Source organism: Heliangelus exortis, chromosome 4, assembly GCF_036169615.1.
Source record: "Heliangelus exortis chromosome 4, bHelExo1.hap1, whole genome shotgun sequence".
NCBI classification, from domain to species: domain Eukaryota; kingdom Metazoa; phylum Chordata; class Aves; order Apodiformes; family Trochilidae; genus Heliangelus; species Heliangelus exortis.
In genome coordinates this window covers 1,289,461-1,302,300 of record NC_092425.1, presented here as the reverse complement: position 1 = coordinate 1,302,300, position 12,840 = coordinate 1,289,461, and the positions used below count along the sequence as shown (strand labels likewise).

The 12,840-nt window shown below is 44.6% G+C and overlaps 1 protein-coding gene across 6 annotated transcripts in view; it reads left to right on the top strand.

Moving 5' to 3' along the window:
* C4H4orf54 (chromosome 4 C4orf54 homolog) overlaps nt 1-6,957 on the top strand; it is a 52,509-nt gene extending 45,552 nt beyond the window's left edge. For 4 of the 6 annotated variants that reach the window (XR_011725626.1, XR_011725625.1, XR_011725624.1 and 1 more), the window contains one exon: nt 3,623-6,957. The gene's annotated coding sequence lies outside the window, so the exon portion shown is untranslated. The remainder of the gene's footprint in view (nt 1-3,622) is intronic. The other 2 variants (XR_011725623.1, XR_011725622.1) reach the window with 2 other exon arrangements.
* The last annotated feature ends 5,883 nt before the right edge of the window (nt 6,958-12,840 follow it).

Here is a 12,840-nt window from a genome sequence, read left to right as displayed (position 1 = left end):
AGTTCTTCCTAGCAGGATCCATGGGGTAGAGCCTGGTGTGCTCCCCCAGTGCCACGGGGCTGCTGAGAGGGGCAGGGGTGTCCCCAGCTGCCTGCACTGCACAGCAGAGCTTGTGGGCACCATGATTTCACACAATTGCTCTGAGCCTGGCCCACCACAGTCCCACCAGTGCCCAGTTACCTAGCACTGTAATCCAGGGCCAGATTCAGGGAGGCATCTGTGGGAAGGTTGAGTCTAGAGCAGGGAGGAGCTGGGTGTATGGCAGGCATGGAAACAAGGGCACAGGATGCCTGGCACAAAATAACCAAGCAACAGTGACATTATTTCTTAAAACACTTGAAATATTAAGAAAGAGTCTTCAGTGTGGGTGTCATTCCTGCTTTTGCCTCGGCTCATCTTTATCTTTCACAGAGCTATTAAGTCTCTGATGGTTTACTGAAATCTCATGGGCTTTGTTCTTGGTGCATCTCAAGAGGCAAAGAGAACAGTGGTGACAGCTGGAGGTTTGAGTTGGTCACCAGTGGCACTGAGTTATGTTCAGGTGTGTGCTTGAAGGTAAATTTTTTCTGCTGGTGTTTGGGTTCTCTTTTCTTTTTTGCATTCATAGTTCTTTTTATTTGTGCCATCTACTGGGATACAGTAGATTATTTGTTGAATGAAGCCTTACTGAAATGCTCTATATGTTTACTTCTTATCTGCTTGTACATATTTTATCTCTGAAATACCATCTTTTCATCCTAGATATAGATTTAAGGTTTTTTGCATTGCCCCTTATGAGGTGACTCAGGACAAGCAAACTACCAATTTAAGTTGAGCTCTGCCATGCTACCCGAGTCAATCTTGTCAGTAAAGTCTTGACAGAGCAGATGAAATGGATGAAATAGCAAAAACTATTTGACTTTTCCATTTGGTCTGTAGGGCAGATTTAGACCACTAACACAAGGAATGAGTTATTTGTGGGATTTCAGTTTAGACAACCACTGTTTTGGAGGTGGATATTTCTATCTTACAGCCACTATTTAGATGAAAAGCTGTCACTTCTCATTATTTGTTCAGCCTTTAAAACTGAAGCCCTTGCTGTTTCCTGGTGTGATTTCCCCTTGTTTCCCAGGGGTTATCCTGCCATGCCATGCAGTCCTGCTGCATCCCTGCCAGGGATGATGATGCCCTCAGCAAATTGCCCTGAATGCTGACATTAATAACTGCATGGATGCTCTGGTTTTGGCATTATGTGGGAGCTCTGCCATTGCCAGGCAGGTGAGAAAGCTGCCCCAGAAGATCAGTGGTGCAGATTGTTGCATGCTTACTACAGAAGGTCATCCAGAAGTGCTTTTATGTGTTTTATCTGTTGCACTGCTGGTGCCACAGTCCATGCTGTCACGTTGTGTGACACAGCTGGGCATCTCGGCTCTGCTGGGCTGTAATGGATGTTACTTCTTTACCTGTTCTGAAAGTCAGTAAAATAATTTTAGCTTCATGCTGCAAGATGTGCTTAGGTTGTCATCAGGCTCTGGTTATTCACATAGCTCTCAGTGGAAAATCAGGTATGTGCCAGAGGGGAATCTCATCTCCAGCCACCTTCTCCTCCATTTTTCTGTTCTGGCCTTGCACCTGCTCAGCGTTTTCATTCACCTACATAACTTCCATGTGCCATTGGATAATTTTTTATCTTCTTCTCTTATTACCTACTTTTTTGCTTCTTTTTTTCCTGTATCTCTTGTTTTTCTCTTCCTAATGAAATGCATTTCTTTGCTTGGTATAATGCTTTTTCTCTAAGAAGAGGAGAGCAAGGTGATAGGAATCAGAGGGTGAGCCATCAATCATATTTTCATTTCAATTGCTTTCATATCATATCAGGGTTTGGTTTTTTTAATTACAGCAGTGGTGTGCAGATCCTAAAACTGATTTTAAACCAGCCAGATTTCATCACCTAAGTGTGGGGTTTGAATGAAGCAATGTCCTCTCAGATCCCTTATTTTCACTATTGACAAGAAGCTGAGTGACTGCTCTTTCTTTCCACTCCTGTATTTCTGTCTGCAGCACACATGATCTTCTCCTTCTTTCCTTACTCCATTTTTTCCACATCTTTGTTCAGGAGCTGTGTCCCTGTGCCAGTGACTGCTCCATCTTGGTCTCTGTCACCTTGTGGGGATCATCATGGCAGAGCTGCCTGGGAGCTTTGCTGGTGGTGTGGTGCCCCAGCTGCTCTTGGTCCCCAAGCCTCCACACACTGCTGCTTTTCCAGCACTTCTTCCTGTGCCTGGGGCTCTTTTCCACATGATCAATGGGATAAAATGGTTCCTATCAGCTGGGGTTCTGGCAAAATCCAAGACACCATTTCTGAACAATTCTAAAGTTTTTGGTGTGCAGCAAAGATTAGGGAATATGTACATGCTTCTGACAGGTATGGAATAACTTCTCTCCCTCCTCTGTCTTCAGTCACAGTAGTTGGGGAGCTTTTAGCAACATAGTTCTTGTGTGCTGCACTTCTTCCAGCAGACAAAAAAAAATTATGCTAATTTTGAGTTCTAGCAAACTTGCACCTGAACCTACACATCTGCTCTGTTCAAACACGTGCCTAAACTGCAGCCACTTTGTAGGTGCAGGAGGATTGGGACATGGATTTTTTTGTGGTGACAGCAGGCTGTATCAAATGTGAGCAGTTCTGTCACCAAAGTATGCAAGTATGCTTATTGGTCTTGTTTCTTCCTACCTCCCATCAGACAACCCATGCCTGCCTTTAAAAAGTAATTTTTTTGTGGACAGAAGATATAAATGATTTTTTTAAAACTCACGAACTGGTATTTTTAAACTCTTAGCTGTGCTCTTTTCAGCACAATGTATGTTCTACATTGTTAACTCAAAAAGTCAACTTGCAGTGAGCTTTGTGGTGTGTAGGTTTTATTTAAGCTGATGCCTTTACTGAGAATTCAGGAAAGCATCCACCCAGTGTTAGTGGGAAATACAGGAATATTCCAAAAACTAGAAGGGCTTCAGGATTTGATCTAGTAAGTCAGTCTACAAATGGTTGTGTTCAGATCCATAGCCATTGAGGACACTCTGAATAGTGCTTAATCTTGATGCCAATGGAAGCTGAGTGTGAGCTTAATTTCTCCTCTTCTCCCTGATGCTTTCCTGGGCCAGTAGTGAAGTATTAAATGTACAGATCTTGGAGCACACTGATGAGAGGCTGTTTCACTTTTGCTTATGTGGCCACACTGGATGTGAAGCCTCAAGTAAAGTGCTCAGGTTTTTAACTGAAGTGGGTGGATGGCTTGAATCTCTTTGCTCTCTGTCTACCTGTGTGTGTGGAGGGTTCCCCAGGACCAGTTTGCAGAGACCTGTGGGGTCATAAGGCTGCACACATTTCACACCTCAGGCACAGAGGATCAGCTCTGCTCAGAAATAAGGCTGCCACATCTCTGATTTGGTTTTAAAAGGCAGGTGCTGCTGTGGTTATTTGCAGTAGCTTGGGAAATCAGTAGGAGTAGTAGTGTGAGTGTGAAGCAGGTACTATGCACTTCCCTGCAGGAGTAAAGATTGCTCTCTGAGTTGTTTGTGGCAACTCTCTAAGAATCTACTTTCTATTAATGATGCTTTTATGTTTGTTTATTTTTTTCAGGGATAAAGAAGAAGAGTCACACTCCTTTAATCTGAAATACACTTGGTAACTCTAAAGATAAATCCTAAAAACTGCTTCTACAGTTTTCTCTTTTTTTTTTTTCTTTTTTCTTTTTTTTTTTTTTTCTTCATCATACAAAACATGTGTGTAAGCTTCTTGTTTTCTCCTAAACACTGCCTCCCCCCCACAGTTTTGGAGTTTGCATACATTTAATCATGCCAGAAACACTAAATTACTGCCCTCTTTTCTGCAAAGTTGTTTTTGTGTTGCAGCCAGCGTGCAGGCTTTGGGCTTTGGCTCTGTACTGGGGGCTGGCAGTAGTAGTGCCACTAGAGGTGTAAATGCAGCCGAGTTTCAGTGTGGAGCAACTTCATCCAGTTCCCTGGGATGTGTTGTGATGGTCCAGTGCAGCCCTGCAACTCTTGAAAAGCAAGCAAGCCCTCAGGTCTCTCCCCTTGCAGTGCATCAGGGCCCTCCCCAGGTGGTTTGGTCACAGCTTGTGGTCAGGTGTCTGCTTTGTACTCTGTACTCACACACTTGGAACAGCAGACAGACCTGTCCTACTTAAATTATCTTCAGTGTTTGGTTTTCATCACAGTTGGAAACAGGTCATGGAAATTTCAGGGAACATATTTGATTGTTTTCATTTTTCGTTTGCTCCTCTGCACTTACGTGTCACAAATTGCCTTAATTACCACAGCCTTTAAGCAGGGGAAAGCCAGAAACTGGGTGTGATGTTTTAGACCCCAGTTCTAAAGGAGAGGACAGCATTTCTTTTTCTTTAAGCCTGCAGTCTTTTCTTTCTTAAATTGCAACGTTGCTGAAAACACAATCCTAGTGATTGCCCCTAGAGAGGAGATTTTTAATGTTACAACCCAACTAATAAGCAGTCATTTCTGTAGCAGTGTTTGACAGATTTATCTGAAGGCTACATCCGTGCTATCTCTATTGGCTAAGAAAATATTTCTCCTTTGAACAGGAAAATATAAAATACAATTACTTAAAATGTAGTGACATCTATGTCCATGTGTCAAACTTTGCTTAAACTGGTAATTTAGTTGCCAGCAACCAATTTGTCTCTAAAAAAAAGAACTGTTACAAATGGCAGTGAAACCAAACTACAACAGTGCTCCCTGCCCAAATTCTCAGTTCAGTGCAGTGCTTTCAGAAGTCAATAAATGTAAGATCAAGCCTAAGTTATTGAGGTTAAGGCTTTCTGAGGGTAAGAGGTTGAAAATCCAAAATATGAATGGAAACCTATGGAAGTCTAAATACAAAACCAAAGCATTTACCCACAGGCAGGATTTTCCTGTGCCTGTTCTCAAGATTCCCTACTGCTGAGGGTTTTTCAGGCTTTCCCATTCTTAAAAAAAGGTTTTCATTTCCATAAGTAACTCTGAAGCAAATTCAGCTACAGCTGCCTTTAGCAATACACCTGAGGCTGTATTTCAATGCAATTTATTTGTTTACAAGCACAATTTGAAATTACCCTCAGGATGAAATGTGTTGCAAGTGTCCACATAGTGAGTGATTTAAGATACATCTTCCCAGTTATCATCCTCACTGTGGAAATCCAAAGAAAAAATAGGATTCTAGCCCTATAATATGGTTAGTTAGCACATACAAACTCAGGGTTTACAGTGTACTTGAAAGGAAAAAATAACGCATAGAAAACAAAGTGCCCAGGGTTTCAGCATGTATTTGTTGGAGCAAAACTTTGCAGGGTTGCTTTTTTTTTTTTTTAATTGCCTGTGGAGACAAAAGCAATGAAATGAGGTGATGCCAACAGCTATTTATTTCTCAGGGGAGATTCTTGAGTGGAATGTGTCAATCCTAATGTCAAACAGTGTTTGCTTCATTTTGTGTAGCACTAAGGATGCTCTGTGTTTTACAAGGAGTTTTGTTGCTTTGCAGACCCAGTCCAGCAAAGCCTTCATGTGCATCTCTAGCCTCAAATTCTTAAGCAGATCCCTTTGAACTTCAGTGGAAGTGGGATCTTTTTTTTTTTTTTTTTTTTCCCCCACAATCAACACCATGCTTTGCTGAGCTTGACCCAGAGTGCTGAGTGCCTTGCAGGACCGAGTCCTGGGTTCTTTATACATGAAGAAACAGAGCTCTGGGCTTGAGATTCTAGCTGGACCCAGCAGATCATCTCATGAATGCCAGAAAAAAATATCCAGTCATATGGTGCTCCTCCAGGTATACCCAGTGGTGAGTTTCTCCAGCTGATGGGTGATGTGTAACCACATATCTTGGATTCAAGTCAAGCCCTCCACGTCAGGGTTCACAAGCTGCTAGTATTATGTGTTTCATGGTGCAGTCATGGTACATTACAGCTGAAATTCACCCTCTGTGCCAAGCAGGGCAAAACCCTGTGCACCACTCCAGTTCTCTCTCCCAGCCCTGCCACCAGGGGCCAGCCACTTCTCTGCATTTTGGGTCAGAATCCAGGTATAATTGGGGCTGGAGTGATGCACAAATGTTGTTCTGCTCTTTTACAGCAGGGTTGGTTTCAAGCAGTTAAATTTATTCCTTGGAGAATCGTTTGATGAATGGTTTCATATGTATTTATGGGTTGTGTGGATTTCCTCCCCCCCTTGTCTGCATCCAAAGCTTTTACTCTTTAGTGCTGATGGCCAAAGTGTCATTCCTTATACTTCTAAACTAGCATCAGCTTGTGGCTCCCTGAGAACACATACTTCAAAAAAATGCTTGTGTTTCTTTCCCTATTTTCTGTTTTGTTTTATTGTTTCTTCTTTTTATTATTTTTCCTTTTCCCTCCCTTTTTTCAGGGGGTGGGTTATCAGTGTAAAGATATTTAAAGGTGCAAATGTGAAGTGAAGGTAATGATTGTTAAGAGGATGTGGGTGGTGTGTCTGATGAGAGAGGTGGGCTATGAGGCAAAGGGGAAAATGCTGTGAACACAACGTGCTGATGATTGTTGCCTGGGGAGGGGGGGAATAGAAACAAAAAAAAGATGCATAACTGGAGAAAAATGGACTCTTTGAGCTGCTCTCAATGTGGATGATGCCGTGGCAAGTGTGTAGGCAAGGCCTGAAGTGCTCCTGCTGCAAGATGTCCTGAGTCTGGGAGGGGAGGAGAGGAGAGCAGAGCCATGCTGAGAGCTGCACGGGGAAGGCTTCGGTACCACCACGCCAGGATGGACTCTGAAACCCCTATACCAAAGTTTGTAGCTGAATGAGTTAGCATTTGTTATTACGTTGGGGTTTGGGTGGTTTGTTTGTTGTTTTGTTTGTTGTTTGTTTTGTTTTGGGGGTGTTTTTTTGAATGTTATGATGAATAAAATGTATTTTTCAGTAAAAGACACACTGCAAGTAAGGCTGCAGCTTCCTGTTCAGTCACATGTTTGCAAATGTCCAGTCATAAGATTGCAAAGGTACCTTCACTGGGGTGCAGAACAAGTGGTGGCAGAGGCATTGTGAGGTTTGATGTGTCAAGAGTGACAGGAGAGAGGATTTCAAAAGAGAGCAGATCCAAAACCCTGCACTCGGAGCCTCCCTGAGTTTGTCCCAGTGATGTCCCTTTCTGCTCACTGTATATTCTGCCCTAGTAGGACAAAGAGAAGTTGAGCCATTGCTTCAGTTGAGTCTCTTTCATAATTTTTTTTTTTAAATCATATATAACTTTAGAAAAAGTCATTGGCTTTACTGGTTTTAGTGGACTAACTTTGACTGGTGTATGGGTTTGGTTGTCCAAAGGGCTGCATCTTTTCCTGTTACGTGTTCAGAGAAAGCAATTGGTGGGGTGAGTAACTTTTTGATTCTGCTGATTGTTATTTTCAGTGTCTAATATGCTATCAAAAATAGAACCACCTTATTAGTGCATAGCAGTACTGCTTGCATTATTGCTCTGAAGGAGCAAATTGAAGCATTTTGATGCTTCTTTTGTTTTCCTTCTACACTGATGGAGATAGAGCAGCTTTCTGATGTTAAATCCAAATGTTTTAAAAAAAAAGCACAAGTCACTGAAAAATCACAAATGGATTTTGGAACTTGGGAAGTAGATTACACGTTTTAGAGTTCAGAAAGCACTCTCACTTGACAGTTTTCAGTATATGAGGGGCATGTTATAATGATCTTCCTTTAAATCACGTGCTCTAGGTGCTTAAAGGAAAAGAGAATCCCACCTCATTATTTATCTGGGAGTTACACCATGTGAAGGAAGACCTCTGCTGTGAATGTCATGTATCAGAGACAGCCATCCCTACACTGCCTCGCTGGAAGCACAGCTTTAGTGGTAAAACAGGGGTCTGGTGTTCACGACTTTTCTCTGTTCTTTGAAATTTCTCAGTTCCAGAAGGACAGGGAAGTGCTTGGGAGAGTCCAGAGCAGAGCCTCCAAGATGCTGAAGGGAGTGGAACATGTCCTGGGGAGGAAAGGCTGAGGGAGCTGAGGGGCTCTGCAGCTTGGAGGAGAGGAGAGTGAGGGGTGAGCTCAGGGATGTTTATAAATATGGAAAGGGTGAGTGCCAGGAGCAGGGAGCCAGGATCTTCCTTCCCAGTGATGTCCAGTGACAGGACAAGGGGCAGTGGGTGCAAGCTGGAGCACAGGCAGTTCCTTAGAAATATGAGGAAGAATTTTTTCCCTGTGAGGGTGAGAGAGCAGAGCAGAGGCTGCCCAGGGAGGTTGTGGAGTCTCCTTCCCTGGAGACATCCAAATCCCAGCTGGATGTGTTCTGTGTGACTGCTGGAGGTGACCCTGCTCTGGCAGGGGGTTGGACTCCATCATCTCTCCAGGTCCCTTCTAACATCTCACTTTCTGGGATTCTTTCTGTGATTCCGTGATGAGATGTGGAGCTCAGCACTTTATTTGTATTTGGGATGGGTGTCACCAGGGCCTTCAGTGCCAGGGCACAGATCCCTCTGCAGAGAGACAAACGTGTGAACTGAAGAGGGCGGGAGAGCTAAATGGCATTAATTAGAATCAAACCCTAATGAGATGAGGTGTTGAAGGACCAGAAAAGGAGGGTAAGGAGCTGAAATGTGTGACGGTGGGAGACCAAACCCGACCCCAATTAATCGCGGGTGTGCAGAGAGAAGGGCCCGGTTATAGGGCACCAGGCTATAAACCCCGCCCGCCATGAGCTTGCACCTGTGTGGTGAGGGGATGGGCCCCACACGAAATGGCTGCCGAGAGGGCCCTCTGCTGGGGTCCGACCCGGCCCGATGCCGGTTCCGTGCGGCTGCCGCTCCGGCTCTACACACGGGGACAGGTTGCTGTGTCTCCTGCCCTCCCAGGAAGGTTCGGTTTGGGTGTTGCAGGCTGTCCCCACCTGCCGGTGAGTCCATTGTGGGCGGGTGGTGGTCGGGGGTGATGGCGGCTGAGGAGATGGGCCTGATGAGGGAGCCCCTGGCATCCCGGTGTGTGTGTGGGGAGGGGATTGTCCCCCTGTGCCCACGACAGGGGTTGTGTACAGTTTGTGTACCTCAGTGTAAGACAGATACTGTGGTGCTGGGGAGTGTGTTCTGCAGGGGCTGGAGGATAAATCCTATGGAGAAGGAGTGAGGAGCTGGGGGTGTTTGGTCTGAGGGAGAGGAGGCTGAGGGGAGACCTCCTGGCTCTGTGTAACCACCTGAAGGCCATGGTGGAGAGGTTGGTGCTGGTCACAGGGAATCAGGGATAGAACAAGAGGGAATGGCTTCCAGCTGCACCAGGGAAGGGTTAGACTGGAAAGGAGGAAAAAAATGTTCAGAGAAAGAGTGGTGAGACAGGGGAATAGGCTGCCCAGGGAGGTGGTGGAGTCACCAGCCCTGGAGGGGTTTAAGGGTCCTTTGGATGTGGTGTTGGGGGATGTGGTTTAGGGGAGAACTTTGCAGAGTAGGGATGATGGTTGGACTCCATCACCCCAAGGGGCTTTTCCAACCTATGATTAAAAATCATCTACTTCCAACGTCCCTGCGTGGGCAGGGACATTTACTTATATATATCTGTAGTTTACCATTTTTATTGCTACTTCATTAAACCTATCCTATTTTTTTTCTTCCAATATTGAAGTCTTTTTCCCTTTCCCTGGTAATGGGGGAATGACAGAGAGAATCTGTCACCTAATTGTTGGCCAAAAACTGTGGCAGATGAGTGTTCAAATGGGAGGAGTTTGGAATTGCAAAGGGATCTGGGGTTGTCAACAGGAAGATGTGAGCATTGCTCCTTCACTCCTAGGACTCCTGGAGCCTGATTTCAGTGGACTTCTGTAACAAGCTCCTCACAGGGCTGCTGGGTTCTTATGATAGAGACTTGCTAAGCTGAAACCTCTACAAAAGAGTTGAAAAGTAAATAATGCTGAGGGACATAAACTAACCTTTTCCTAAAGGGCTGGGTCTTGCAGCCAGTGTCTGTCCAGCTGCAGTGTGTGTCATGCTACAAGTACCCACTGAAATTAAAATGAGTGTTTCTTTCAGTGCCTTAAATTTAACTGAAATGTCAGGTGAAATATGTCTGGGATTTCCAGGATTGGTGCAGAGAATCTTACCAGTTTCTAAACTGGTAAGTCTTTAAAACAGGAATGAAGAGACCAAGAAGTAGAAACACAGTACTTTCTGCCAGAAGTGGGAGCAAAGTGAAGTCAGAAGCAGCTAATTCCCTAATGTCAGGCCTAAGCAAGCTATCCAGGAAAAAAATAAAGCAATTAAAAAAAAAAAAAGGCACCTATTTTATAATTTATGGCAGCTGGGATTGTTGCTATTGAGAACAAGTAATCTGCTTGCCAAATCCCAGCTGTATCCCTAGTCTACCCAGCTGGTCTATTTTTGAGGTACCTATCATAGAGTTACCAAATTGGAACCTGATGCTGCACAACAGAGCCTGCCAGCTCTGCCACTGCCCCACTTCCCATTGACCTCTTCTGGACAAGGCACACAGTTCACTTTGACAAAGTGGTTAAAAACCTTGCTTATCCAGGACTTGGGTTTATTTTGCTACTTCTAAGAAATCCTTCTGTGTCTTAAGGTACGACTGCAGAATGCAAAATGTATCTGTACTTAAGGACTGAAGTTTCTTCTGTGCTGTGTAGCCAGACACATTCTCTCTACCAGGTGCAAGTCATAGTTGACTCATTTTAGGTGACATGTATATTTACTGGAAATCTGGGCTAAGTATTTTACCAGTGTTCCATCTCTGTTAACCTAGCACCATTCACCAAGTATCCATTATTTTATTAAAAGTAAAATTATGATGATATGGTATCATAATGATATGCTCTTGTTGCCTCTAACCAAGAGAAAGGATGGTGATGCTGTTAGTGCAATTGCAGGCTGTCCTGAGACCTTGCTGATTTACACCTGTGCAGCCCTGGGTGGAACCCATTATTGGTAGGGAAGATTGCATTTTACCAGCAGTTATTTATGGTCAAGAGTTTTCAAAAGTCATTGTGTTTAGGCCACATCTCTGATAACCTTTACTGCACTGAGGGCTTAATTCATAACCTTGTGAGGAAGTCTGCCTCCCAAACTGGTGCTCTTTGTATTTTCCTGTTCTTTCTGCACCAGGGTGTGTTTAGAGGTGGAGTGAGAAAATGAGTCCTGGAATTTCAGTGTTTTTTTTGAAGAGTCCATGAGGATGCTCTTGACAAATTAGCACTGCGTGAAAGTTTAAGGGGAAAATTTCACAATCTCCTTTGCAAGTGGGTTGTGTTTTGGACTTGGCTGGGTTACCATTGCCCTGTTCTTTCTGTGGCTTTAGCAGGGACTGAGCATTAGTTTGCCTCTCTAAACTTAACTTGTGAATTACTGTTTAATTACCATTGCTGATTATTTAGAAGTACCCACCATAGCCATTGTTGAGGCTTTATGTTGCATGATGGTCATGAACCCCCACTGATTTGCTGACCACTCCCAGGGTTTGCTGTGTTTGTAACCCTAAGTGTGTTTTCCCTTGAAATGCCAACTTAAGCAGTGTATTAATTCCCCCTTATTTTTAGAAGATTGTCAGTTTTGTTGTTTCTGTAGCTATGGAGCCCACATGAGGAGCCCTGGCCTTCCATTACCCAGCTGCTGGACTGAGCCCCTCCTGGAATCCCCATTATGTCCAGCTGTTAGGCCAGCTGGCTTCAGATGCATCAGGGGGTGTCCATGAGGACACTCAGCACTTCTGAAGCAGCAGGATGGGTCTCAGAGGCTCTGTTTGGTTTCCTTTCAGGGGGGGCTGCTGTGGAAGCCCCCAGGTCACCCTTACAGGCCAGTTGTGCCCTCTGAAGAAATGGGTCAGTGCAGTGCAGGTGGGCACACGGTTCTCCTGCAGCAAGCTGTGCCAGGCCTTGATGAGTAAACAGAAAAGCCAAAGACACAACTTGAAGGAGAAGCACACCTGGTGTCGTGGGCCAGGTACTTGTCATTAACAGTTTCTTTTTTGTAATCAGAAAATATGCTTTTTTACAAGTGAGCACTGATGTGATTTTATGTGTGGAAGTGCTCTGTTTTACAGGCTGACATTGAAAAGGTTCTTAGCTGTGATAAATGGGAGAGGGGGTAAGGCTTGCAGTGGCATTGCTGATAGCAGGCACGGATCCTACAGGTAGAGATTGCATTGTCCAGAACCTTTTTGTTCAGATTTTGTGTGGGGAAGTCAGCCTGGCTGCTTGCTGATGCAAAGGAGGATGTGGAGTCGAGGTTGTCATCTTTTGGTATCTCAATTCTCTCTCTGCAAGTGAAATAGTGATGCCATCTATTTCTTTGTGCCACTCTTTGGCCACCCTCTGTGTTTAGGGTGTCAGATCTCTGCAGGAGGAGCCTGCCTCTTCCTTGGTGTGTGAATACTTGGCTCTGATCTATGGCACAAATAGCAGGAAGTAATAACAAATGTTAAAGAGCTTGTCTTCAGCTCCTCAAACAGTGATGGAGGTGTCAAACTGTCTGCAAAATAGAGGGTGCAGACTTTGAGGTAGATACTGAGGGAAAGAGACAGCTTTGAGGAGCAAGGAGGGGAGGTCTGGAAAGAAGGAAGGAGAAACTGCTCTTTGTTGAGAGAGGAGGAATGCCTGGAGATGGGGTGTTCTGTAAAACCTCCAGCAGAGGATTGAGAGGGCATTGAAGGCTGAGGAGCAGAATGGTCCCAGGACAAGTGGGTACCCAGCATGTGTTACTGGTTCCTATGTGGTGGTCAGTTAAATGGTTCCTCTGGCCCCTGTCAGCACCATTCCTTACCCAACCAGAGTCCTTCCAAACCCAGAAGACAGACAAAAACCAAGGCTGAAAACAGAACAAA